General features: G+C 46.7%; 1 long non-coding RNA gene across 1 annotated transcript; it reads left to right on the forward strand.

Annotated features, from left to right (window-relative positions):
- Window positions 1-1,322: 1,322 nt before the first annotated feature.
- Window positions 1,323-21,496, forward strand: LOC134485824 (uncharacterized). The gene is made up of 2 exons (XR_010064046.1): window positions 1,323-3,677; window positions 21,267-21,496. It is a non-coding gene; the product is annotated as an uncharacterized LOC134485824 (long non-coding RNA).
- Window positions 21,497-25,114: the final 3,618 nt, after the last annotated feature.

Raw genomic sequence — 25,114 nt, forward strand, 5'->3', positions numbered from 1 at the left:
GAGGTAAGCAGAGAGGATATATGTTAGAATATACGCTTGCCCCTGATTGGACCTGAGGGGAAATATGGTGGCCTTATGGTTTTGCCTTTTTTACGCCTCTGCAAAATGTAATTCGTCTCATTTTCTGTGAGTCCAGGAATGGACCTGGCCACACTCCATCATCCTGGCCAGTGTTTAATTAAAGCCTGCTACAAAATTTGGCTCAAAAATTGTGAAACTTGTCTTTTTCTTGCAATTCTCAGGTCTAACATTTTCAAACGTTTAATTTAGTAAACATTTACTAAGCGCTCACTTGAACTGAACTGGACATGTACTGGGTATAGGTAAGAATGAATTTCCACATCCAGGTGCCTGTAAGTTTATAGGTTTTCCCAGATGGTGGTGACACATGACTTTAATGCCAGCACCTGGGAGGCAGAGGCAGGCAGATTTTTGATACCAATTCGGTCAATAAAGCAAGTTCCAGAGCAGCTAGGCTATACAGTGAAACCCTGTCTCAAAAAAAAAAAAAAAAAAAAAAAAGCCAAAACAATAAACAAACAAACAAAATAATTTAAAGCAATAGTAAACTTACAAGGCTGAAGTACAATGTAAACAATTTTCCCCTCATCCATTTTTTTAATTAAATTTATTATTTGTGTGTGTGTGTGTGTGTGTGTGTGTGTGTTATGTGAGTGTATATGCTCTGTACAAAGTGCCTCTTATAGGCCAGAAGGAATTCCTTGTGTGACAGGGCAAGATACTGGCCTCCTGCTGAGGTCATTTCAGGTTTAACCAGAATTTGATCTCCTTGATGGACATTCCGGTGGAAAGTGACAGAACTCCATTCTGGGGGCCTGAGGTCAAGATGCTCCAGCTCACTTAAGCGTCTGTTAAACTGCTTCCTTGGGCGGAATCCCTCCAGGTGTCTAAGCTTGGGCTAAACTGCTTGCTTCTGTGGAGCACCTCTGTAGCTGCCAGCCACAAGCCAGGGTGCAGGTTTTGCTTTTAAAAGCCCCCTGGTCTAAGTGCTCTGGGCTACACTTGGTTCCAGAGTACTGGAGTATAGTCCGGCAGGCTGCAATGACTTTCGGATGTCTATAAATGATGTTTGGGGTCCCTAATACTTGGAGTTGGTGTTCCAGATGGTTGTGAACCACTCATCATGGCAATTGGAACCCTCGGAAAGAGCAGCGAGCACCCTTGCCTGCTGAGCTACCTCTGTAGCCACCTCCCCTCAATTGTCACACCACCCACCTGCTCCTTCCGCTGTGCTTTTGTGATCAGGTCTGGGTTGAGCCTTCTTGAGAGAGACCATCTAGAAGTGACTTGTGTTCGTTTTAGTGTTTTAGCAGGTGGCACAGATCACAAAGCTGATGCCATTCCTTCTGACCACTCCTTTAGCTCCCTGTCTGCTGGGCTTCCCCAGTAGAAAGTCATTCTTTTCTCTCCAGAATCTGTAAGCCTTGAGCACGGAAGTCTCTTGCTTCCCTACCTCGCCCTGTGTCAAGCTTCCAATCGGTGTCTGGCTTCAGAATGGACTCACAGTTGCTCATTTCATCCAACAGAATATAATCTGTTAACAGTGTGATCTTTTTGATGCTGATTTGACCGGTGGGGGGTCCAGTCGGGCTGATATTTGTTTCTTTTAATGTTTCTATTTTTCTTCTTGAGCTTGTTCTTCTTTCTGGCATAGCAAGATAGTATCTTCGTCTGGCATTTTCTAAGTTTCTGTTTTGTATTCAGTCGTTTGTCCAGGAGGCTCTGACTCCCTGGAATAGAGGACAGTACAGAGAAGGGAGTGTGTGTGTGTGTGTGTGTGTGTGTGTGTGTGTGTGTGTGCGTGTGTGTGTATGTGTGTGTGTGTGTTGCAGCTCCATTGGGAGAGTGCTTGCTAAGGTAGATGAAGACCTGCATAGACTTACATGTAGATCCATCGCAAATGTATGGTGTTGTAGGATACGCCTGAAATCCCAGTACACAGGAAGCAGAAGCAAGAGAGTCAGAGGTTCAAAGATGTCCTAAGATCCAACCCAGTGAGTTTGAGGCCAGCCTGGATACAGGAAACTTTGAAAATAAAAGTATCTGGATGGTAGATGTGCTCATTCATGCTGTAGCATCATTTCCCCCAAATACTTTATTACTCCCAAATTACAGAGACATGTGATTTCCTGAAATGAGCCAAATCAAGTCAGAATAGAGTATCTGTAAAGGCAGGTCTACTGGGAAACCTCTCTGGGGTTAGTGAGTTCACTGAGCCCAAGGAAATTGACCAGGAAAGTCACCATGGGAAGGAGACAGAGGGGAGGGGGATAGGGTAGAGGGACGTGTAGAGGATATATGGAGGGTGGGGTATGCCAGGTAGGGACTGAGGGATGCTAGGAGAACCTGAAAGCCAGGTCCACTTTGGTATGTTAGATATGCACCTCAGCTGTTTGTCCAGGGTCTGAAACCCAACACAGAGTAAAGCTTATTTTTGTGTTCATCTATACCTATGTAGAACTATTCATATCAAACATCTGTCATGGTTTGAATATGCTCGGCCCAGGGAGTGACACTATTAGAGTAGGTGTGTCACTGTGGTCATGGGCTTAAGACCCTCACCCTAGCTGCCTGGAAGTCAGTCTTCTGCTAGCAGCCTTCAGATGACGTTGTAGACTTCTCAGTTCCTCCTGCACCATGCCTACCTGGGCGCTGCCATGCTCCCACCTTGATGATAATGGACTGAACCTCTGACCCTGTAAGCCAGCCCCAATTAAATGTTGTCCTTATAAGAGTTGCCTTGGTCATGGTGTCTGTTCACAGCAGTAAAACCTTAACTAAGACAACCTCCATTTCCAATCTAGTCTTTCTGGTTATTCTTAAAATTCTTCCCTACTGGACTGTCCTCTCTGGATGAGGTAACTCACTACCCATCTGCCATCTCTGCTGCTGGTTTCCTTTTTAGGCTGTCTCCTCTAGCTGCTGGGGCATTAGGTCTGGGTCCTAATTCCACTGTAGGACACCATTCTTCGGTCTGAAGGATCACTTACATCCCATCTTTCCAACCTTCTGGCCCTATGTTGGCTCTGACTTAGTACCTCAGGCTGTCCCCCTTGCCCCTGCGGACACCCGGCTTACCTGACAGAGCCTCTGCAATTTCAATCTGCAGTCTACACAGACACCTGTTCCTCCCTGCTCAGATCTTCTGAGGAAGGCCATTTGGTGAAATAGCGCCTAGAAGTCAGTGTGACTCAGCAAATTTTTAAGGATCTTCCTGGGTCTGTACAAAAACTGTGTGTGTAGGGGTTGGGGATTTAGCTCAGTGGTAGAGCGCTTGCCTAGCAAGCGCAAGGCCCTGGGTTCGGTCCCCAGCTCCGAAAAAAAGAAAAAAAAAAAAAACTCTGTGTGTGTGTGTGTGTGTATGTGTGTATGTGCGCGCGTGTGCACTCATGTATATTTGTGTGTGAGGGTTTAAGCTCTGAAAAAAAAAAAAGAACAACAAATAATAACCAAATCTGGAAAAAAAATAGGCAACATAGTTTCAATTTTCGAGCCTGTTAAGAATGCTAAGATAGAATTCATTATCCTTCTTCCTCCCTGCTCCGGCCTTGAGACAAACTGATATGGTGCCATGAGTGGAGAAGAAGGTTGTGACATCAGCCCCTAAGCTCAGCTACCTGTGAAGTTTCTGCAGGAGTGAGGAGGGAGCAGCTACGGTAAGAGGGGGAAGTTTTCTACATTGATTTTGTGATTTCTGCTCCCGACTACAGAGCTAGATATCTCGATCACGAAATAAATGGGTAAAAAACAAATGAGTAAATTGGGGACCCGGCCAATGGTTCAGTGAGAGGAAACTGATGAGAGATGCTTTTGGCAGAGCGGGTGACTTCGGGAGGAAAAAAAATTAATTCAATTTCATCGAGTGCATTTCCTGCGGACCCAGATATCACAGGAAATGCAGGCTCTTTGATCGGATGGAGCAGATTTCATTTTCTAGTGATCTCTTTCCCTAGGCTGGTGACACGGTGTTACTTCAAAGGTCTGGAACAGGGAGTGACTCCTGTAAGACTGATCAGATTTGAAGGACTGGCCTGGATGGACCTGCTTTATAAGCACGCACCCCACGGGGCAGGCAATCTTGGGAATTACTGCCTTCCCAGCCTGCTGGGCTGGGGGCCTGGTGAGGTGATGGGGGTGGGGTAGGGGATTTCACAGTTCCCCAGCTCAATTAGAAGACAAAGCGGGATTGTTCTTAGCTTTGTTTCACGGAATTTCAGTTGGGGGGGGGTAAACGAAGATCCCCCCCCCCCCCCGAGGACGCAAAACCCTAAATTGTTCTTGCTTTATCAACTTTTAAAAATGTGTTGTGCCTTCCTGGGCTGGAAGGCAAAGGAAATAAGGCTTCACCGCTATCCCACATGCCCTTCCCTATCTAGACCTGTCGGGTCCCAAGTATTTGAGGGAGTTTTAATTACAGAGGAAACAGACTCCCTATCGGGTCTGGGCTCTTGTCAGTATTGAGTGCTCTTAAACGTTCCACACGGAGTCAGGGAAATACGATTTGGAGAAGTGCTGATTTTTATTGGGCATGACTAACTCAAGCTGCATCTTTGTATTTCCCCCCCCCCTCCCTTTTAAGAATAATCGCTTCAAAATGATTAATGATGCCTGAAGCCACCGTCCTCACTTCCTGGGGTGAAACGCAGAACTTTCGTGCAAGTCTGGGTTTGTACAAGGGTGGGCTCCCAACTCCCTGAGACAGTTTCCCATCCTGTCCAGACAGTTGGGTTATTGTTCGGGAAAGCTGAGTCTCTGGGGATGGGGGTGGGGGTGGGGGGCTGCAGAGAGGGTACCCTGCTCTGACCCCTGCAGGAAGGGAAGGCTTCGCTCCAGTTACAGGAGGGTGAAATTGGTTAACCTCTCAAGGTGCTAGGACAAGCTTGTTGCTGGATTAGTTGGGTCCTAATTCTTCTCTATCCGGGTCTCTCTTTCTCCCTCTCCCCCTCCCGTCTTTCTCCCCCGTCTCTGCGCGCACGCGTGTGAATTAAGACCAAAACTGTGGTGCCTTTGAAAACCAGTGGAAACAAAAGGTCACCACCCTGCTGGGATGCGGCCTCGCTTGGTCCAGGCAGAGCTCCCCTGCCCCCCGGAACTCCCCAGGGGAGCATCCTGCCTCCTTCCTGGGATCGCCCTGGGAAAGCTGTTGCCGGGTTGTAGCCCGGAGACAGCAAGGATTCCCGCTCTAGCTGAGTCACGCCCTCCCATCTCGGCCGCCTAGGAGATGTCTGCGGCAGCTGCAGGGGTCATTTCTTATAGATCCTATTTAGTAAAGACTGAGTGGTTCTTGTAAGTGACAGGAAAGTACTGAAATACTGGTGACTGGTTCCCCTGGTGGATTCTGAGAGGCTAATTTGTCACCTAAACGGTCTGCAACTTTCTGCCCAACCCCTCCATTCTGTCTTTGCATTGCAGTTCTGAGGAAGGCCGTGAAGTATGCACTAAGTTTTCCTTTAGTGGAGCTCAGAGCAAACAATAACACTCCCTTTTACCCATGAGGTACTGTATGGAGCGCCTGGGCTTTATTTGGAGGGCTGACCACGTTAGGACTAAAACTTAAAAGACACAAGATGACTAACAGTATTCTCGCCACTGAAGGGGCATGCCAGGCAGCGAGTGTGGATGAGCGCGTGCACGCACACGTGGGGCGCACGCTTCTTTCCTGAACAGATTCATCGCAGGAGGTGTTGGTGTCTTAAGGATTCATTACATCAGATGTTGTGAGCCTCGAGAACAACATCTGCAAAGACATAGGGAAGCATGAAGTATTCCTTCAGGGTTCCCTTCTATTGAAAAGTCAGAGAGCACACACCTGCAATCCCAGCACTCGGGAGGCAGTGGGGGGCTTGGGGGTGGGTGGGGAGGATGATCTCGAGTTTAAGGCCAGTCTGGGATCCATAGTAAGTTTCAAGTGTGAGACCACAAAAAAAAAAAAAAAAAAAAAAAAGGACACCACCCCACCCCTATCCCTGCCAACTAGATTCAGTCTGGCTTCTGAGGAGTTCCTGAGCGGTGCTGTGCGGTATAAACCAAATTCTCAGTTTGCAGAACTGTCCTAGCATCAACTGCAGTAGGCAGGGTTCCCAGGGGGTTAGAGCTGGGAGCACTGATCCTTATGTTAATAGGGAAAGCACCTGCTTGAGCAATCTGGGAACACTGGTTTTCTTCCCACGGTGCCTTCTCCACGTGAATTAATCTGTTAGCTGGTGCGTGTGTCAGTTTATTTAGGAACATGTGTGCTGACAATTGGCTCCTGACTGTAAAATAAGGTCTTGGGGGAGATCATGATTAATTGCCCGCCTTACTGTGTGTGCATGTGTGTATGCCTTCGATGACAGGTATTATCAGTACGCATGTGTCTATAAAACTAAAGGCAAGGGATCATTAAGACATCGGAGGTGTGAAGGAACAGAAAGACTTGGAGGTATCTGGACTCTCGTTCTCTTCCTGGACACGGAGCCAGGGAGGCTTTTATTTCTCCTGGAATGTAGCATTTTCAGATATAGAACAGGCAGAAAGGTTTTCCTGGAGCTCTCGGAATTATGGGGACACGTACTTTATTTAAAAGGAACAGGGCTGCTTAGTGTGGTGGCATACGCTTGTTGTCCCAGCCCTCTGCTGGCTAAGGCAAGTTCAAGGCTAGCTTGAGTGTTATAAGGAGAGCTGACCTCAAAGCAAAACAAAACAAAACAAAAAGCCAAAGAAGCCAACCAGACCAAACCAAACAACCAAACAACAGCCACAACAACAACAAAAACAAAAACCCACAGCAAACAAACAACAAAAGCAAACAAGATAATCAAACAGGGCTAGATCTCAGAAGGAAGGTCTTTATGACAATTTGTTTTTCTGTTCTGTGTCTACCTTCTAAAGCTGTGAGGGGTGGTCAACTCTGTATTTAATGTCATAACAAGGCAGTCCTGTTGGTCCCGTGTGAAAGCCCAGAACAACAGACAACTGGGTAATACAGTTCCGCACAAAACAAAATGTGGGCAATATACAGGCATGATTTGTAGGTGAGATACTGAGACAGCACAAAATGTAGCATTGCTTCCTTATACAGTGGACACTGTATTATGAAAACCCGAACCTATTCCCAGAGAAATTAAACTTGAAGTTGAAGAACTGGATGATAGTGGGAGTTTCGCTTTTTTTTTTTTTTTTTTTTTTTTTTAAGACAGAGTTTCTCTGTGTGGCCCTCTGTAATTGGAGGGTTTTCTTTGGATGTAGGCTTTCTCTGTGTAGTCCCGGTTGTCCTGGAACTTGCTCTGTAGACCAGGCTGGCCTGGAACTCAGAGATCTGCCTGCTTCTGCCTCCCCAGTGCTGGGATTAAAGGCGTATGCCACGCCCAGCTAAGGCATTCTGAAGACTTCGGTTTTTTTTGGCACCAGCATTCTTTTTGGGATATTACGGTAGCGTCAGAATGGAGAGTGAATTTAAGGGGAGGAAAATGGGAGGGCACAGAGGTGGCCAGCTGAGAGATACCTTTGCTAGTGTATGACAACTGTCTGCATGCTGAGTGCCTGGCCCACATCAGCTCATCTGGTGACAGTCCTGTTTGTAGAGACTGACCTTGGGAGGTTGTTGTAAGCATTGTGTAGTTCCTGCAGTGAGCTTCTGGGGGAGAGGCCCGGACCTTGTACCCTACTAAAGTCAAGTACTTGGGAAGCGAGAACACTGAGGAGGTGGAAAAAGAGGCAGAGAAGTCACCTCAGTAAAACCAGAGACGGCGGCAGCACGGAGGACTGCCATGTCGGACTATCAGGGGCTGCTGTGGGGGAGGCTCAGTGGTCAGGAAACAAGCCAGCATTGCCGTGGCTGGATTAGGGACAGGGTTCGGTGGGCAGCCAGGCCACTAGAAAGTTGGTGAGAAAGTGAAGCGGGTGGTGACTGCCCACAGTTCAGAAGGCAGCAGAGTGATGGGCCGTTTCTCTTTCTTTCCCAGAAGAAGGACCTGAAGATTCTTTCAATCACTCAGCCAATGTTTATCAGTGTCTACTAAGAGCTAAGTGCAGAGGGGCGGGAGATGAAAGGCGCTCCCTGTGCTGGGAAAGAGCTCTCAGTCTGGGAGCTTGCAAAGGAGGGGGGTGGGGGGACACCGAGCCAACACTGTGTGTTAAGAGCCTTGTGGGAGGGGAGGCCACAGTTCTTGTCACACAAGAGGGAGCTTATTGAGGTTTTCTGGAGGGCTAATTAGGCATTCACCAGGCGAATCAGGAAGGAGCTGCCATCTAGGCCTAGAGAACAGGGCCTCAGAGGGATGGAGCCGGGAAACACGAGGAATGGTGTTGAGGCAGGAGGCGGCTGGGAGTCAGCGGGCCTAGGGGAAACCTCCAGTATGACCGGTTCATAGGGAGTTTCTAAACCATGGACTGGAAAGCTGAGGGCAACGAAGAGCAGCAGAGGCATGATGGAGACTGGAATATGAGGTTCCGAGGGAGGGAGAAAGGTTGGCTTTGGGTTTCCTGGCAGGGTCGGGGGCTGAGGCCATCTGCCAGCGTATAGAGGGTTGCCATATTGTCATTATTTGAGATTCACAAAGACTTTCATCAGCCGTGTAACCGACTCTCACTGACACCCCTACATCTGTTGATCTGCTTTTAAATGCGGTGCGATCTTCCCTCCCAGTATCTGCAACAGCGATGTAAGCACCAGGCGTGACAGGCCTGGACAGGAGCCAAGGAGTATTGATTACACACTGTCTGTCCTCCAGTCGAAACTTGTTTATGTTCCAGAGTCAAACATCACCCAAACGGGAAGGGTTCTTTGTGGAACTCCAATCACGGGTTTTCCAGGAAGCAAAACCAGAAATTGGTTTTGCCCTCATCAGTGTGTATTTAAAAGGGAGTCTCTGGCCTCTTTTTAAATATCAAAGACAAGAGCGATAGAGAAGATAGCGAGTAGCATCTTCTGGCACAAAGTACTCAGATCCGAACTCCAGAGGCCATACATAGTGTGCACTGGTTTGTAGCATTGCTAACCCTTAACCTTGGGTAAAGGATCTCCTAGGTTCCGGCTAGGATGATGAACCCTAGAGAAGAACCTAGACTTTTGACATATAAGTGTTTTAAGTTTAAAGTTTGAATACATATGCGAGTGAGTGTGGTATATATGAGGCATATATTCACTCGGTGGGTACTTATGTGTGTGTGTGCACAGAGGCCCGAGGATGATGCTGGTTGCTCAGTCCTGGCAATCTCTACCTTACTCCCTTGAGGTCTCTCCTGGAACCTTGAGGCAGCTTGTATCCTGCAAGTCTCTGTAATCCCTCTGTCTCCATGCTCCACAGTACTGACATGACAGGTATGTGGGGTCAAGCTCAGCTTTTTGTTAGGGTGCTGGGATCCTAACCCAGGCCCTCGCTTGAGAAGCTGACACTCTTTACCCGCTGAGCTGTCTCCCTCGTCACATCTCCTTTTAGGCCCAAAAAAGCAGTTTCCAACAGTAATTCTGAATTCTTTCCTCTGTGTAGCTCACATAGTGAAATTGGCTAGTGTGAATTAGTGTGTTGGTGACAATCTGTGTCAGCCAAAGGACCCACTAGTATCTACTGAGAAGAAAGATGGGCCAGAATATGAAAAAAAAATCAACACACAGGGAGTGAGGGGGGAAAAGCAGAAATTGCAAAGAGAATAGATTTTGTAGAAGGTGGTTGAGTGTTGGGCTGGTTTTCTTCATGCTGGTTTTATTATGTAACCTAGATGATTTTTAACAAGGGTTTGAATGGAATATAATTTATTCCATTTACACACACACACACACACACACACACAGAGAGAGAGAGAGAGAGAGAGAGAGAGAGATGACAGAAGAACAGTATGACTTATTCACATAGAGAATTTTTAGTCTTGTAAGGAGTTGACAGGATAAAATACTGCCCCTGACACCTCTGTCTCTCACTACTGCCCCAAAGATCTCCAGGCCCTGTCACCTTACAAGAATCTTGAAGATAGAGTTTGTTATCTGGATGGGCCAGTGCAATCACAGAGGAAGATCCAGGTAGGAATGTTAGGACAGGAGAGAGGTAGAAGCTGGGTTAGGACAGAAGCAGAGGTCACTGTGATATTAATCCTGGAAGGAAACCAGAGCCAAAGGAACCAGGCAACAAGCAACTGGAGAGGGCAGGAACCAGGCTCTGTGGAAGTCTCCAGAAGAAATGCAGGGCTTCCGACTACCCAACTTTAGCCCCCAGTACCCACTCTGGCCGTCTGACCTCCCTTTGTTAAAGTTACATTGTTTCAAGCCATTGTTCTGAGCTATTCGTTACACCAACAAGAGCAAACAAATGTAAACCTAGTGAGTGGTCCTGATCGCTTGAATTTTATATTCTTCCTGCATTCCAGACGTGCTCTTAAGTTTCCTATGTGATAATTCACTTCAAATGTTCTTTTGTAAGCCGTGTCTCTATGTATGTGCTGTGTGCACATGCGCGCACATCTGTGCATGTGTGTGCATGCGTGTGTGCGTGCGTGTGTGCGTGTGTATCAGTCTGTCTGTCTGTCTGCCTGGGTTTGTTGGGAGGTCCTGAAACCCAGGGTCTTACACAGGCCAGGCAAGAGCTTCACCACTGAGCTCCACCTTGTCGCACTCTTGCTTTCAGTCCCTCATCTCTTTATTAGACCTGAGTCCCCTGAGGGGAAGAATGGCCTTATTCTAGCTCTGTGGTTCTGAGTGGACGCCTGTGCTCCATGTGGAGGCAGAGCCCATTCACTGAGTGAGCGACTCAAAAGAAGGTACCTGAAAGACAGTTTTCAAGTGAATTAATTGTGTCTGTCCTCCCTGGCTTGGCAAGATTTTGGGGGTTACTCTTCAATTTGAGGACAACCACCTTAGAAGAAAGTGACTCACAAGAGGCTGGGAGAGAGGGCCTTGTTCTTCCAACAGCTGTCTTCTTCCCTTACACAGGGGTCTGCTGAAGTCCGGCAAAAATGGTGGGCTCACTTGGGTGTGGGTAACTGAACTGGAGTGGGCTATGGAGTGTTTTGTGGTTACGAACCCAAGCAGTGTCTTTTCTGAGTCTTGTCCGTATCACAGGGTCTGGTGGTTTTTGGGAGTAGTCTGTCTTCTCCACAGGAGTGGCTTCTCCTTTGGTGCTCTGAGCCTCCTTGAACTAGAGAGCTCCTGGAGTCTCCGTTTAGCTTCCGCTCTCAAGCCCAGCCTTAAGGCAGCCTTCACACTGTCTGTGTCTTTGGCATGACTCTTCTGTTGGGATGCAATCTGCTCTGGGAGCTGTGGGCTGAGTTCCTGTGAGACTCGGTGTCTGTTCGATTTGATACCAACAGAAGTTGGGTTCTTGAGAGAATTGCTTCTTTAAAAAAAAACTTTTGGTTCTCACTAGAGTTCCTGTGGAAACTAGAGGGTGTAGTGTGGTCGTAATTATGGCTTTTCTATGTCAGCGGTTCTTGGGGTCCTCTGCCTCAGGGTGCTGCAGAACTGATTTCTTTGTTTCCCTTCTTCCCCCTTCTCTGTGTATGGAACTGTTCTTTCTCCAGCACTGGGGCATAGCACGCCCCTCCCCCAGCCAGCCCTCCACACCCCCCTTCTTGACTGTCTTTGTCCCTGCTGCTGTGAGTGACTGTTCACGAGTTCACACCATACGTTCTCATGGTCAAGACAACTTCCTCTTCAAAGAGGTCCCTGGGCATTTAAACATTTCTAAAACGAAGAAAGCCCTGGAGGAAGAAGAGGATGCTGTGCCAGTCAGCCGGCTTGGCCTCTGTCACTGCACAGACCCCCTGCATTGCGCTCTAGAGGCCTGTGTTAGATGCTCACTTCCTCCTCTAGCCTGTTAGCGACAGCTCTCGCTAAAACACATGGTGGGCTGAGAGACTGGTTTTCCCTGACAGATGAAGGAATTTTTCATAAAGACCATTAAAATAATGTGGAAGGCATATATATATCTCCCACACAACTAAAACTAGAGTCTTGCCAGATATTCCTATACTCGCACACACAGGGGCATTGGTGAGTATGGTAAAAGCAACCCAAGTGTCCACCAACAGGGTAGATGATGTTGGAATGGATAAACAAATCTTTCATTTGCATACAATGGGACATTAGCCTTAGAAAAGGGTAGGATTCTGATATCTGAGGCAGGCTACAGCGTGAGTCAACCTTGAATACATTTCGCGGAATGAAGTAAGCCAGATATAGAAAGATAAGCACTGTGTCGTTCCACCTGTCTGGGAGAGCTGTCACACTCACAGAATGGTGGTCACCAGAGGCCTTGGGAGAGGGGACTATCGAAGGAGTCACTATCTAAGGAGTTACTATCTAAGGAGTCAGCCTTGCTGTTCAAGGAGGTGGGCAGACAGCCACAGGCGTGCATGTAACCACAGGTACTCGCCATGAAGTCTACTGAATGAACAGCGCACTTTGGTACGGTGAGATTGGTAAAGCTTACGTTGCGCATCCTTTTACCACAATAGAAAAAGGTAACAATGAGGAATGTGGGCATTATAGTTTTGTTGTTTCTTCATAATTTGTTTTTCTTTTTGGCCAAGGCTAAGAGTAGAAGGCGCAAAAGATGTGCACATTGTTAGAGATTTACCAACCAACGTCGCTGCTGTTCGTGTCTCTTCTATGTTGTGCTGCGAATAACACTTATCCAAATAGCAGTGAGAATACACTTTCCTTCTAAGTAATTTTTCCCTGTGACTTTTGTACACCAATCTAGGAAGGAAAACATATTTATCGAGGCAAATGCATGCTTTCAAAGGTCACCAAAATAAACTCTGTGACTGTGGCAACCCTTGGAACTGGGCAGAGGAACCTGGATTTTGCAATTCTTGTGCACACATTGAATGATACTTCTTGTCCCGGGTTCCCTGACTTCATACAGGAAATATGTGACCTCCAGGTCCCCAGGCTGTCTGAAAGGGAGCTTTGATAGAGACAAAGCAAGCAGGGAGATTCCCCTTGGTTCAGGTAATTTCTGTGGCTGATAGTTGTGATCAAGTTTTGAAAAGCAAATACCACCTGCTCGCTGAATCTGGGAACAAGAGTTCAGCTTGTGTGGCAGGAACTCAGGTTTGATGGCCAGGTGCCCCGAGTGCTTGGCAGGCTCACAGGGTGATTTTCTTAGTGAGTCATTGTGACATTCTGTATCTGCATACCACAGGGGAGTCAGGGTTGAAAAGTGGCCCATCTCGCAAGGCGACCCAGGTTAAATTCTTCTCTACAGTTTGGGGGAGCAGATATGGTGAAAACAGATGCACCACCTCCAGGGCAGCATAAAATAAAAACCGCAGTAGATCTCAAGCCTGTGAGACTGGCTTTCTTTGCCCTGATGGGTCATTCAGCACTGTTGGAAATATCAAACTGACATGTAGCTCCCTCCCTCTTCCCTGCTCTTGCTCCCTCCTTCTCTGCCTTACTCCAGTTCTCTCTGTCTCTCTCTCTCTCTCTCCTTCTCCCTCTCCCTCTCCCTCTGCTTCTCCTTCTCCCCCCCCCCTCTCATTTTCCACCTGATTTTACAGCTCATGCTTCTTGAGTATTACATTTTTGCCCTTATATCATCCAGAGCTACACATGTATGCTGACACACTTCTGTGCATGTGCCTATGCACACACCACACCCTGTATACACACACATACACATACCATACCCTGTACACATACACTCACATGTCACATCCTACATGCACACTGTACATATCACACACATACCATACCCTGTACACATACACCACACTCTCACACACACCATACACACCACATACATACACATACCCTATACACATATACACACACGTCACACACATCATACCCTATGCACACACCATACCCTACACACACACATATATACACTGTACATACCACATACACACCACACTACACACAGAGACACAACACATATCACACACCACAACCTACACGCACATGCACATATCACATACACACCACACCACATACCACACACACATGCTATACATATCACACACGCACTACACACACCATACCCTCCACACAGATACATATACTACAGATATCACACACACCACATCACACAAACACTACACATATTGCACACCACACCAAATACACACAGACACATATATACCATACACATCGTACATGCACATACATGAGTGCGCCCCAAATTACTTTCTGCTTTTTTTCTTTCATGTCTTCAGAATAGGATTATAGGTGGATTATATTATACAAGGTTATATAGTTGAAACAGAAGGAAGTTGGCAGATCGATAATTGGTCGAAGTTGGTTGAGAATGGAAAAGATAGAAAATCCATGGACATAGCCTCTCCTTAGCACTTCTCCTTCTGCAGTTCTCTTCAACCCCCACACAAAAGCCAGGCCTTGTCAGACACTAGGGGTACTGGGGAGCCCAAAGTAGGAACAACAAGGCTTTTTATGTCTTTTGTGAGGCCAGGGTTGTAATTCTGCTTGGGAGATACAGTGTTTCTAAGGAGCCAGCTGATAGATGGATGGGGTGGGAGGTGGCAGGGTGCACCTTCGTGGGACTGTGAGAAAGAAAGGCCAGTCTGCTGTCTTCTTTCGATGTCGTTGACTGGACTCGGGTTGGCAGGACGCTCTGAGAGGATGGCTTACAGTCTGGAGCCCAGATTGATCAACAACTGAAAAGGATTCAGTGTAGCATTTGGAATGTTAAGTATCGGCAGTAACAACTATAGACATGACGATATTATTATAGTTAAGAGACCAGTTAGGTATTTTTATGTGACATGTTTTGATTCCTGTGATACAGTGCTGTTTTCTTCCCTTTTAAACTCCGGAGACAGCTACTATTGTTATAAGTGATGTGCACGGTATACAGGGCGTCCCCTGTGGAGAGAGAAGGTGGTGCACACTGAAGCCTCGAAGTGACCATTTGAACAGATATCCACGGTTCATGAGTCCGGCAGCGCCGAACTGCAGGTGTTTGGAGTTCCAGCCGAGGGCGGGAGTTGGGGTGGGGGACAGGTCATATGGTGAGTATGGAATCCCAGTAGAGACGTGACTGACTGGCTAGAGTGGGGTGGTAGCCTTCAAGTCGCAGGTGAGAGGTTAGGTGGCATGTTCTGCCAGGTCAACAGGTCTCAGGTGCCAGCTCTGATCCCTCTTGCTGAGTTGACGGTCTGGTTTGTGGAAATAACATCCCAGGACGCCACAGCTGCCTCAGCGTAATGACCTCCTATTTAATTATTGTATGTTCCATTTTACATATTGAGGCTACAAGAAGCAATTTACCTAAGGACTGGATGACTAAGAGGCCTCATTATATACCCATGTATCACCTCCTCTTTTTACTCCTTTAAGATCGGTGGTTCTTATATTTGACTACGATGTCTCCTGATCCACCATAACCATCAGGAAACAAAGTGAAGTGTTTTTTGGAAAAACATCTCCCTGTGGTAGAAGAGGGAGACAGGCAGCCTTCGGTAGTCATCTGGTGGCCAGTCAAGGTGGAAAGCCTTCCTTCCCATAGGCCGCTTGTTCTGACAGCATGCAGCAGGCATGTCTTAATTTAATTGGGTTGAGGAGGTAAGAGAGAACAATTTTGAGGTGTGGTTTTTCTTGAGGTGGTGTGCAGATACGTAAAGGCTTTTTTTCTAAATGGTGTTTTAGTTGGGCAATTACAGAGCTTGAGTAATTTTGTGTTTCGAATAGGAAAAGCAAACATTACAGTGTGGGGTGAGGACGCACGATGCCAGGGGGAAAGACAGACAATTGATGCTTACCTCCAGCTGGAGAGCCCCGGCCGCTCACAGGCGTCATCCGGTCAGTGTCTCAGTGATTCCTGCCCTTTACACTTTTCCTGCTTGTGTGTCCTGGGCACTGGGCACACGAGGACTTTGTCTTCCATGCCCCTGCCTCTGCCTCAGAGTGGGAGGTGCAGCCCAAGCCTAGAGAGTTGAGCCGAAGGGAAGGTAGGGCATTGTTTCTCCTTTCTGTGTTGTGTTTCTAAAAATTAGTTTCCTCTTGAAGACAGCTCTACCGGGCTGCTCCTCCTTCAGAGTTGTAGTGCAAAATGGACTCCAGGAAAACAATATCTCTTTCCCGTGCCTTCAGTCCTGGATGCAAGCTACTAACTGCTTCAGGCAAACCTCATTCAAGGGCCTGCTCATCCCTGTGTGTTGAATGCATGGCCTCACTAAGTCGTTCCCTCTGTGTTACATATCCCTAATCCCGCCCATGGCGGATGCTTGTTTATCAATACAGAAACACTTCAGTGGTTCTCAAATCGAATGTATGCACACATAACCTAGGGACCCAGTTCAAGGACAGGTTCAGAGGGTCTGGGGTAGAGTCCAAGAGTCCACACCTTAACAGGTGCCAAGTGCTATGGAGGATACTGGTCTCTGGAATACCATTCACTGTATGATCGAGTCTGGAAATCTATTCCTAGACCTCTTTTGAAAATCACTTTCTTGAAGGGAATTAGAGGAAGTATTGAAAGACTTAAGGAGCTTGCAACCCCATAAAAACAACAATGCCTACCAACCAGAGCCTCCAGGGACTAAAAGACTACTCAAAGACTATATACATGGACTGACCCAGGGCTCCAACCGCATAGGTAGCAGAGAATAGCCTTGTTGGGTACCAATGGAAGGGGAAGCCCTTGGTCCTGCCAAGGTTGGACCCCCAGTGCAGGGAAATATGGGGGGGGCAATAAGAGGGATGTATGGGGGAATACTTGTATTGGGGAGGGGGAGGGGAGGGAATGGGGGCTTATGGACAGGAAACCGGGAAGGGGAATAACATTTGAAATGTGAGTAAAGAAATATATCTAATAAAAAATTAAAAAAAAAGAAAATCACTTCCTGCTCTCTCTCTCTCTCTCTCTCTCTCTCTCTCTCTCTCTCTCACACACACACACACACACACACACACCATGTATGTGTTGAAGTATGTGCCCATGCATGTGCGTATGGAGACCAAAGGAGGAGCTTATTCACCCTGCTTTGTTCCTTTAAGACGAGGTCTCTCCCTGAACCAGGAGCTTTTGCCTTGGCTCTAGGCTGGCCAGCCAGTGAGCTTTCTTATCCACCACCTGTTTCCACCTCCCAGTGCTGGTTTATAGGCATGCATAGTCATAGTAAGGGTTTTTTGTTTGCTTGTTTTTGTTTTTGTTTTGTTTTTTTTTTGGGGGGGGGTGGAGGGGGGAGTAAGTGCTAAGATTCAAGCTTAGGCCTTAATACCCAAGCAGAAAGTGTTCTTACCCACTAAGTCATTTCCACAGTTCTCTCTCTCTCTCTCTCTCTCTCTCTCTCTCTCTCTCTCTCACACACACATAATACACACACACACACACACACACACACACACACACACACACACAACTGAAGACAAAAACTACTTAGGCTCACAGTAGGACATTGTAAGTGAAAATACAGACCCCACTCATCCTGAAAGTCAGAAGTGAGTTGATGTAACAAGAAAATGAAATGAAGTTGAACGTCTTTTGCGTCTTTTGCTTTTCCAATATTCCTCCTGTGCTGGCTAGTTTTATGTCAACCTAACTCAAAGCTATAGTCATCTGAGAGGAGGGAACTCAGTTGAGAAAAAGGACTCCATAAGACACAGCTGTGATGTACTGCCTTAATTAGTGACTAATGGGAGAGGACCCAGTCTATTGTGGGTGGTGTCATTCCTGGGCTGGTCCTGGGTTCTGTAAGAAAGCAGGTTGAGCAAATCATAAGGAGCAAGCCAGTAGGCAATACTTCTTCGTGGTCCTGCTTCCTCCTTCCTCCTTTGAGTTCCTGTCTTGAGTTCCCTCAGTGATAGATTGTGACTTGGAAGTGTAACAAACCCCTTCCTTCCAAAGTTGCTTTTGGTCATGGTTCATCACAGCAATGGACCCTGAGACACTTTTTTTTTATTGGATACTTTTTATTTACATTTCAAATGTTATTCCCTCTCCTAGTTTCCTGTCCATAAGTTCCCTATCCCATCTTCCTCACCTTTCTTCTATGAGGGTGTTCCCCCTCCTCAACCATCCTCCTTCCCACCACCCTGACATTCCCCTACACTGGGGGGGGGGGTCCAGCCTTGGCAGGATCAAGGGCTTCTTATCCCATTGGTGCCCAACAAGGCCATCCTCTGCTACATATGCAGCTGGAGCCATGGGTCTGTCCATGTGTACTCTTTGGATGGTGGTTTAGTCCCTGGGAGCTCTGGTTGGTTTTTCTGGTTGGTATTGTTTTTCTTATGGGGTTGCAAGCCCCTTCAGCTCCTTCAATCCTTTCTCTAACTCCTCCAACAGGGACTCCGTTCTAAGTTCAATGGTTTGCTATTGGCATTCATCTCTGTATTTGTCATGCTCTGGCTGTGCCTCTCAGGAGAGAGCTATATCAGGCACCTGTCAACTTGCACTTCTTGGCTTCATCAATATTGTCTAGTATTGGTGGCTGTATATATATGGGCTGGATCCCCAGGTGGGGCAGGCTCTGATGGCCATTCCTTCAGTCTCTGCTCCAAACTTTGTCTCCATATCTCCTCCTATTAATATTTTTGTTCCCCCTTCTAAGAAGGACTGAAGCATCCACACTTTGGTCATTCTTCTTCTTGAGCTTCATGTGGTCTATGGATTGTATTTTGGGCTAATATCCACTTACCTGAGACACTTCCTAATAGCACACTCTGCCTCTCTCTTCCCATCCCCCCTTCCCCCTTCTCTCCCTCTCTCCATCCTCCCCACCCCCTCTGTTTGTGTGTGTGTTTCCTGTCCATAAGTCCCCTATCCCATCTTCCCTCTGTGTGTGTGTGTGTGTGTGTGTGTGTGTGTGTGTGTGTTTATGTGTTTCTTTGAAGGCAACTGAAGAAGTTCCAGGTCCACAAGTTGCTGACTAATTGTGAGTTGTTCCAGGGAAACAATCCTGAATCCTGTATACTGAAGGTAGCAGAGAAATACAGAATTTGATTTTAGAAATTTTCCTCCTTAGAGTGGAAACTCTAGCTCTAGCAAGGTCTGTATTTGTAAATAAAGTTTTATTGGCACCCAGCTGTGCTCATTTACTTATGTATTGTCTAAGTCAATTTGCCTCTTAATGGCAGTTTGAATACTTAACAGTAGGAACCAAATGGCTTTTAGCCTGAACGGTTTGCTACCTGACTTTAACAGGAAGTGATTGTGGATCTATGCTTTTGAGAGAGAGAGATCCTTACATGGAGTCTCTCAAAAATGAAGATCTCTGAGCAATAAGCAGCTACAGAAATAATCTTGTCTCTTTTTACAGACAAGGATTCTTCTATTGCCCCACACTGTTGGGTTTTAAAAGATGGGACAGCTAGATGTAACCTGAAGAAAATCAACAGTTATTAACATGCCCTTTAAGGAATGCCAGCCTTTAAGATAGAGGTTTGGAAGCTAAAATGTGCATTGTGATAACGGGCTCTAGGCTATTCAAAGTCAACAGACAGTCAATATTCTCTATTTCCACATATGAGCAGTTGCTTGCTTCCCTCCCCAGTTTGAATGGTCTGTAAGTTGGAATCAAATTTCCAAGGGTGGTCTGGGCCTGGAGATCTTTAAACAGCTTACTAACAGCTGTTCTAAATGACATAAGCTAAGCTGGCTGCTGTTCTCAAGGCAGAACCCCAACCTGTCATTATTCCCTACCAAACAACTGGGAGTCAGGTACGGGTACTATAGGGGTAAATGAGCACCCACAAAACACTACATGCAGAGTAGAGCCTCTTAGGTAGCCTTGGTTATACTCAAAACCATTTGGAGGCTCGGCTTGTGAGCTGCCTGCCAAACATGGGTGGAAGTATAAGGAATGAGGGACCCCTTGGTGCTTAGTGGCTCTGAGAGTAGTGTGGATCTACTAGTTAGGCTTTAGGGGGCATTTTCAGCAATAATTTCTAGCACTTGTGGATTCAAGGGAAAAATGTGTGAAATATCAATCTGTTACAATGCAATGTCATGGCCTAATGCGGTTACTCCGAATGGAAGTCAGCTTCAAAATTGTTGGACATTTCTTACTGGAAGGTTTTTCTTACTCTCAGATGCTAAAGCTTTGTTGTAAGTTGTCTGTGGACTAAAGCACCCTGTACACCTGCCTGTAGATCAAATAGGAGTTGCAACAGTGCCGGTATTTTAACTGTGAGCTCTGAAGGGCATCAATGTATCCGTGTATCAGTGTTCCAGAGCAACAATGTCACTAGTTCTTAGCATAGCCTTGCCCATCGTAGACACAAGAAGAGCAAGAGCAAGCTGTTTAGTGGATGGGAGCTGAGCTGTTGTATCAGGCATGCACTAACCTGTATATTCAGGGAACAAAGGACCACTGTGAGAGCACAGTTATGCTGGCTGGGAGACAGTCGCTTCCAGGTCTTTCTAGCAAGGTCATTCCAGTTTGGATCTGCTGACAGGTACCAATCATGTTTAATGGTACCAATCCACTGTGACTGGACCATAATGCTTGGAATTTATATTGACCCTTTCATCTTCGAAGTTCAATGTTCTAACTTAATCTTTATGACTTCTTGGTGAGGTAGCAACTGGGGCATTGTTTTGATTTTAGGTGGAGGTGTGGACATGTGACAGACACCCAGGTTCAAGGCTCTGTTTCGGGGCCCTGCATGAATCAAGACTGAAGTGGGAACAGAGATGGATGTTTTAGAGCCCCACATAGAAGTTTTCTTCATTCTCTCTTTTTTCAATCCAAAGGGACTGTGTCTCCCCTACCCTCACCCCCTGTAGGAAAGAAAAATGTGCAAGGATTCTAGCTCACCTCAGGTGTATTAAAAGTCAGAAGTGGAAATTAAACTCCAAAGTCTAAATTTTCTAAAGTCTTTTCAAAGTACTTCTAAAGCCTTTGGTCTAAGTGCTGGGTTTAACTTGAAGCTTAGAGTACATCTATGATCTCTGCTTTCTCCCTCTGGCTGGCTGGTCTTACTTCCTTAGGGTAACTAGTCAACCATCTGTATTAGAATGCACAGGCTGGTTTTGCCACAACGAGGTTTTCCACAGATTACCTCCTCTCTGATGCTAAGACAACAACAGCACTTTCAGATTCAAGACTTTATAATTAAGGTGTGATGGTTATTTGCAGGGTGGTGTGGGGTTGTAATGCAGTTTGGAAACAGGTCTGTATAAATAATAATAAAACCTAAGGGGTTTGTACAGGCACATGAAAGAATGCACGTTAGATAACCAATAATATCTGCCCCCTTGAAGCATCTCATTAGCATTTATCAAGGAGTTAATGGTCTCAAAACACTTGACAGTTAATCCATAGAACATCCTTTGCAGATAATTAGATATTCTGATCTGAACTTGCAGGAGCAGACGCATGCAGCAGCTGTGAGACTTGACCGGAAGGACAAGGCAGGAAGCCGCTGGTGGAGTAGGCGATCGAAAACTGTTTCTCAGTTCCTCGGAGACATGGCTGTTCATGCGGCTCTTCTGCGTGACCTTTCAGAGTCTCGGCGAAAACCTGGGCAAGGAGAAAACTTACTTTTAACAAACTCATATTTGGCTCAATAAAAAAATGCAGTGAATTTCCATAGAAATGATTCCTTGGTTGCTGCCAGGCGTATTTGTGGAGGCTAAGTAGGATGCCTACCCACTGGCTCGTGAGCTCAGAGCTGCAGGAACGCCGTCCCCCTCACCTCCTGCATTCTGAGGACTCTTAGGACTTGGAGGTGTAACTGTGTTGCAGAAGAACTCCTTGTTCCAGCTCCTACAGAGACAATGCCATTTTGGAAACATTGTACCATGGTGCAGAGAGGAAGTATTGCAAATATTACCCTGAGAGAGGCTTTAAGGTGGAATGATTGATTTCTTTTTGTGAACTCACGTAAAACACTTCTTTGTGCTCCCTCTCAAATCTTATTTATTACTACTGCATATTGATAATGCGGGAGATTTTATTGGAGGCCTATATCGAGATGTGCTAACTATATGAAGAAGGCTTTAGATGAGAAACAAGTGAAAATTTTCAACTTTGGAGAAAAGGTAAAAACTTAGACTTTTCTTGTGTCTAGTTTTACTTGAAGATTTTTAGCAATACTAAATACATGAATGAACATGAACACACACACACACACACACACACACACACACACACACACACACACACACCCCACAAGGCTGCTGTGGATGAAGCACAGAGCCTTGGGCTGGCCAGGCAAGTGCTTTACCCCTGAGCCACACTCCCAGACTCCCAGCCCCACTCTCAAGGCAGGTCTCACTGTGTAGCTTAAACTGGCCTCTAACTGCAAGGCTTCCCGCCTCAGCCCAAGTGCTGGGATCACAGCACCACCACACCTGGATCTTTTTTATTCTTTTTCTTCCAGTGAGGCTAAAACGTGGCGTGAAACAACCTTGGAGACAGAATTTTATAAAAAGATGTTAACCCTGAGAAGTAAATGTTTTCTTTAACTGTTACTTTCTGAGGAGCCACTCCCCCTCCCCAAAAAAACCTTTCATGTTTTTTATATCAAGGAAAATATGCTCAGTTGGTAATGTCGGACAAAGCCAGGCCATTGGTGGTGTTAGCAAGTCCTGTGTGTAGCTTTGCATCGATAGATACCTGGAGATGAGAAGCTCGCTTGTCCTGCCTTTATTTTGTAGAGGATAAAAGTCGGGTAATACAATAAGAAGGTCATACACTCATCTGTGGGGAAGTCAGGATCTGATCCAGGGCATTCCTACTGCAGGCTGTTAACCGATGTTTACAGCAATCAGCAAACAACCCTTTTGATCCTGGGGTGGGTGGGAATGTTGAAGACTCGTCACACAAGATTAGGCTGTGTTAAGGAAGCCATTCTCAGTGAGGAAAACCAGCAAAATTGGCTTCGATCATAAAACGTTTCCAACTGAATAGTGACTTACACTTACAGACAGCGCTTTGACTCTGGTTTACTAAAAGGTATATGTGATAGAGTTTAGGATCTGTCCTTGATGCTGACTTTGATAACAGGAAAGGGAAGACAGGAGAACAGTGGAGAAAGGGGAGGTGGTAACGGTGTGGTTTCCCTATGGCTTAAGTCCTTCCTGGGCATGATGCTCTGACTGGACATAAACATCATCCGGCTAAGTTCCTGTATATATACATCTCCACGTAACATTTGTGTGAATGACGCTTTCCCAGCCGCGTGCTACACATCCCTCGGTTGCTAATGACTGCACTAAGGGCCTCTCTGAGTCAACCTCTTAACAAAGTGCAGGGACAGGATTTTCTTTTCTTTTTTTTTTTTTTTAAGATTTATTTATTTATTATATATAAGTACACTGTAGCTGTCTTCAGATACACCAGAAGAGGGCATCAGATCTCTTTACAGATGGTTGTGAGCCACCATGTGGTTGCTGGGAATTGAACTCATGACCTCTGGAAGAGCGGTCGGGCGCTCTTAACCGCTGAGCCATCTCTCCAGCCCGGGACAGGATTTTCAAAGGGAAAGAAGCACTGGGAAGTAGAGGCTGGGGAGTCTGAAACTGAGCCCAGATGGCCTTGCTGTTAGCTCTTATCTCGCAGAGCCAGGGATGAAAGGTGAGAGGCTGGTCAATCTGTTTATTTCCGACCTCCGGTTCTGCCTGATGCTTTGACCTCAGGGAGCTACCCATTGTATCCTCTTCTACCTCCTTCCTGCTCCCTCTGCACTCTGAGGCAGCCTGCTCACCAGCAGTCCTCACCGACAGAAACGGAAATATTGTAGAGTACGCCAAGGCCACTTGAGGCCAGCAGGGACCTGGAGCAGTAACAGACAAGCAGTAGAGGTTAGCGTCCTAGACTCAGTGCTAGAAGAGACTGAGAAGCAGAGTTCTGGGGAGTCACTCAGAGCTGCGTCCAGAGCTGGAAGAGCTGTGCATGCTTTGCAGAGGGAAGGCTACCGGGGAGTGGCTAACACCAGGGGACAGGTTTAGTTACTTATTTTATTATTTAAAAGTCAAATCTAGTGCTTTATTCCTTTCCTGCGATACTGAACGCTATTTACAGTAGATTTTATTTTCGGGGCCACCCTTTAAGAATGTGTTTTCCTAGGCAGGGCAGTAGTGATACACACAGTTAATCCCCCAGTACTGGGAAGTAGAAGTAGGTGGATCTCTGTGAGTTCGAGGTCAGCCTGGCCTACAGAGTAAGTTCCAGGACAGCCAGAGCCCTTACACAGAGAAGCCCTCTCTCGAAAAACTAAACGAAACAAAACAAAAGCTTTCCTTCTTTGCTTTCCTCCCTTCCTCCTCCCTCCCCTTCCTTCTTCTTCCTCCCTCCCTTCCATCCTCTTCCTCCCTCCCCTTCCTCCTCCCCACTTCCTCCTTCCTCTCCTTCATTCCTCTTCCTTTCTCCCTTCCCTTCCTCCTCCCTCCCCTCCTTCCTCCCTCCTCTCTCTTCCTCCCTCCCCTTCCTCTTCCCTTCCTCCCTCCCGCTTCCCCTTCCTCCCTTCCTCCTCCCTCCCCTTCTTTCCTCCCCTTCCCCCTCCCTTCTCTTCCCCCTCCCTCCCCTTCCTCCCTTCTCTTCCCTCCTTCCTAACTTTCTAACTTTCTTCTTTCCTCTCTTTTGTTCCTCAATTTTGACTGGTGGTTCTACACTTCCTTATACCACAAACTACCAAAGAAGAAGAAAGTCAGGCTTCGGGAAAGTTGACTACATGCCTGTATAGCATGAGAGGGGCCACTCCACTCCTGGGGTGACAGCTCTTACTTCTGTTGACTCAAACTGTTGGACTGCTTGGAGCAGGAGGGAGCAGCATCCTACCTCAGAGGCAATGCCTCGAAGTCTTAAGCCCACAGACATATTTCACAGAGATGGATTTAAAATGCATGAACGTAAGAAAATGGGCAAGCACAGTATTAGCTCATCACGCCCCTTCAGACACCTGTTTTGTTGGGAGATTTTCAGGAGACTTATTCTACAAGGTGAAGGGGAGCCCCGAGATCCTGCTTTGGGGACCTATTTAAAAATCATGTCCAATGCTCCACATCTTCTCCATCATGGCGTGGCTTGTAAATGGAGATGTCATTGCTGGTGGGAATCTATCCAATGTGGAACATGCTATCACCGGGTGATACTTGGTGCCCAAGGCTACAGAGTCATTTGGAACCATTTTCCCACTGACTGCAGCTGGGCTGTACCTTGGGGTTCTGGGTGGGTGCTGGGTGGAGTCAAGGAAAGGCAGATAATCATGGTG

Source organism: Rattus norvegicus, chromosome 2 (assembly GCF_036323735.1).
Source record: "Rattus norvegicus strain BN/NHsdMcwi chromosome 2, GRCr8, whole genome shotgun sequence".
Taxonomy (NCBI): Eukaryota; Metazoa; Chordata; class Mammalia; order Rodentia; family Muridae; genus Rattus; species Rattus norvegicus.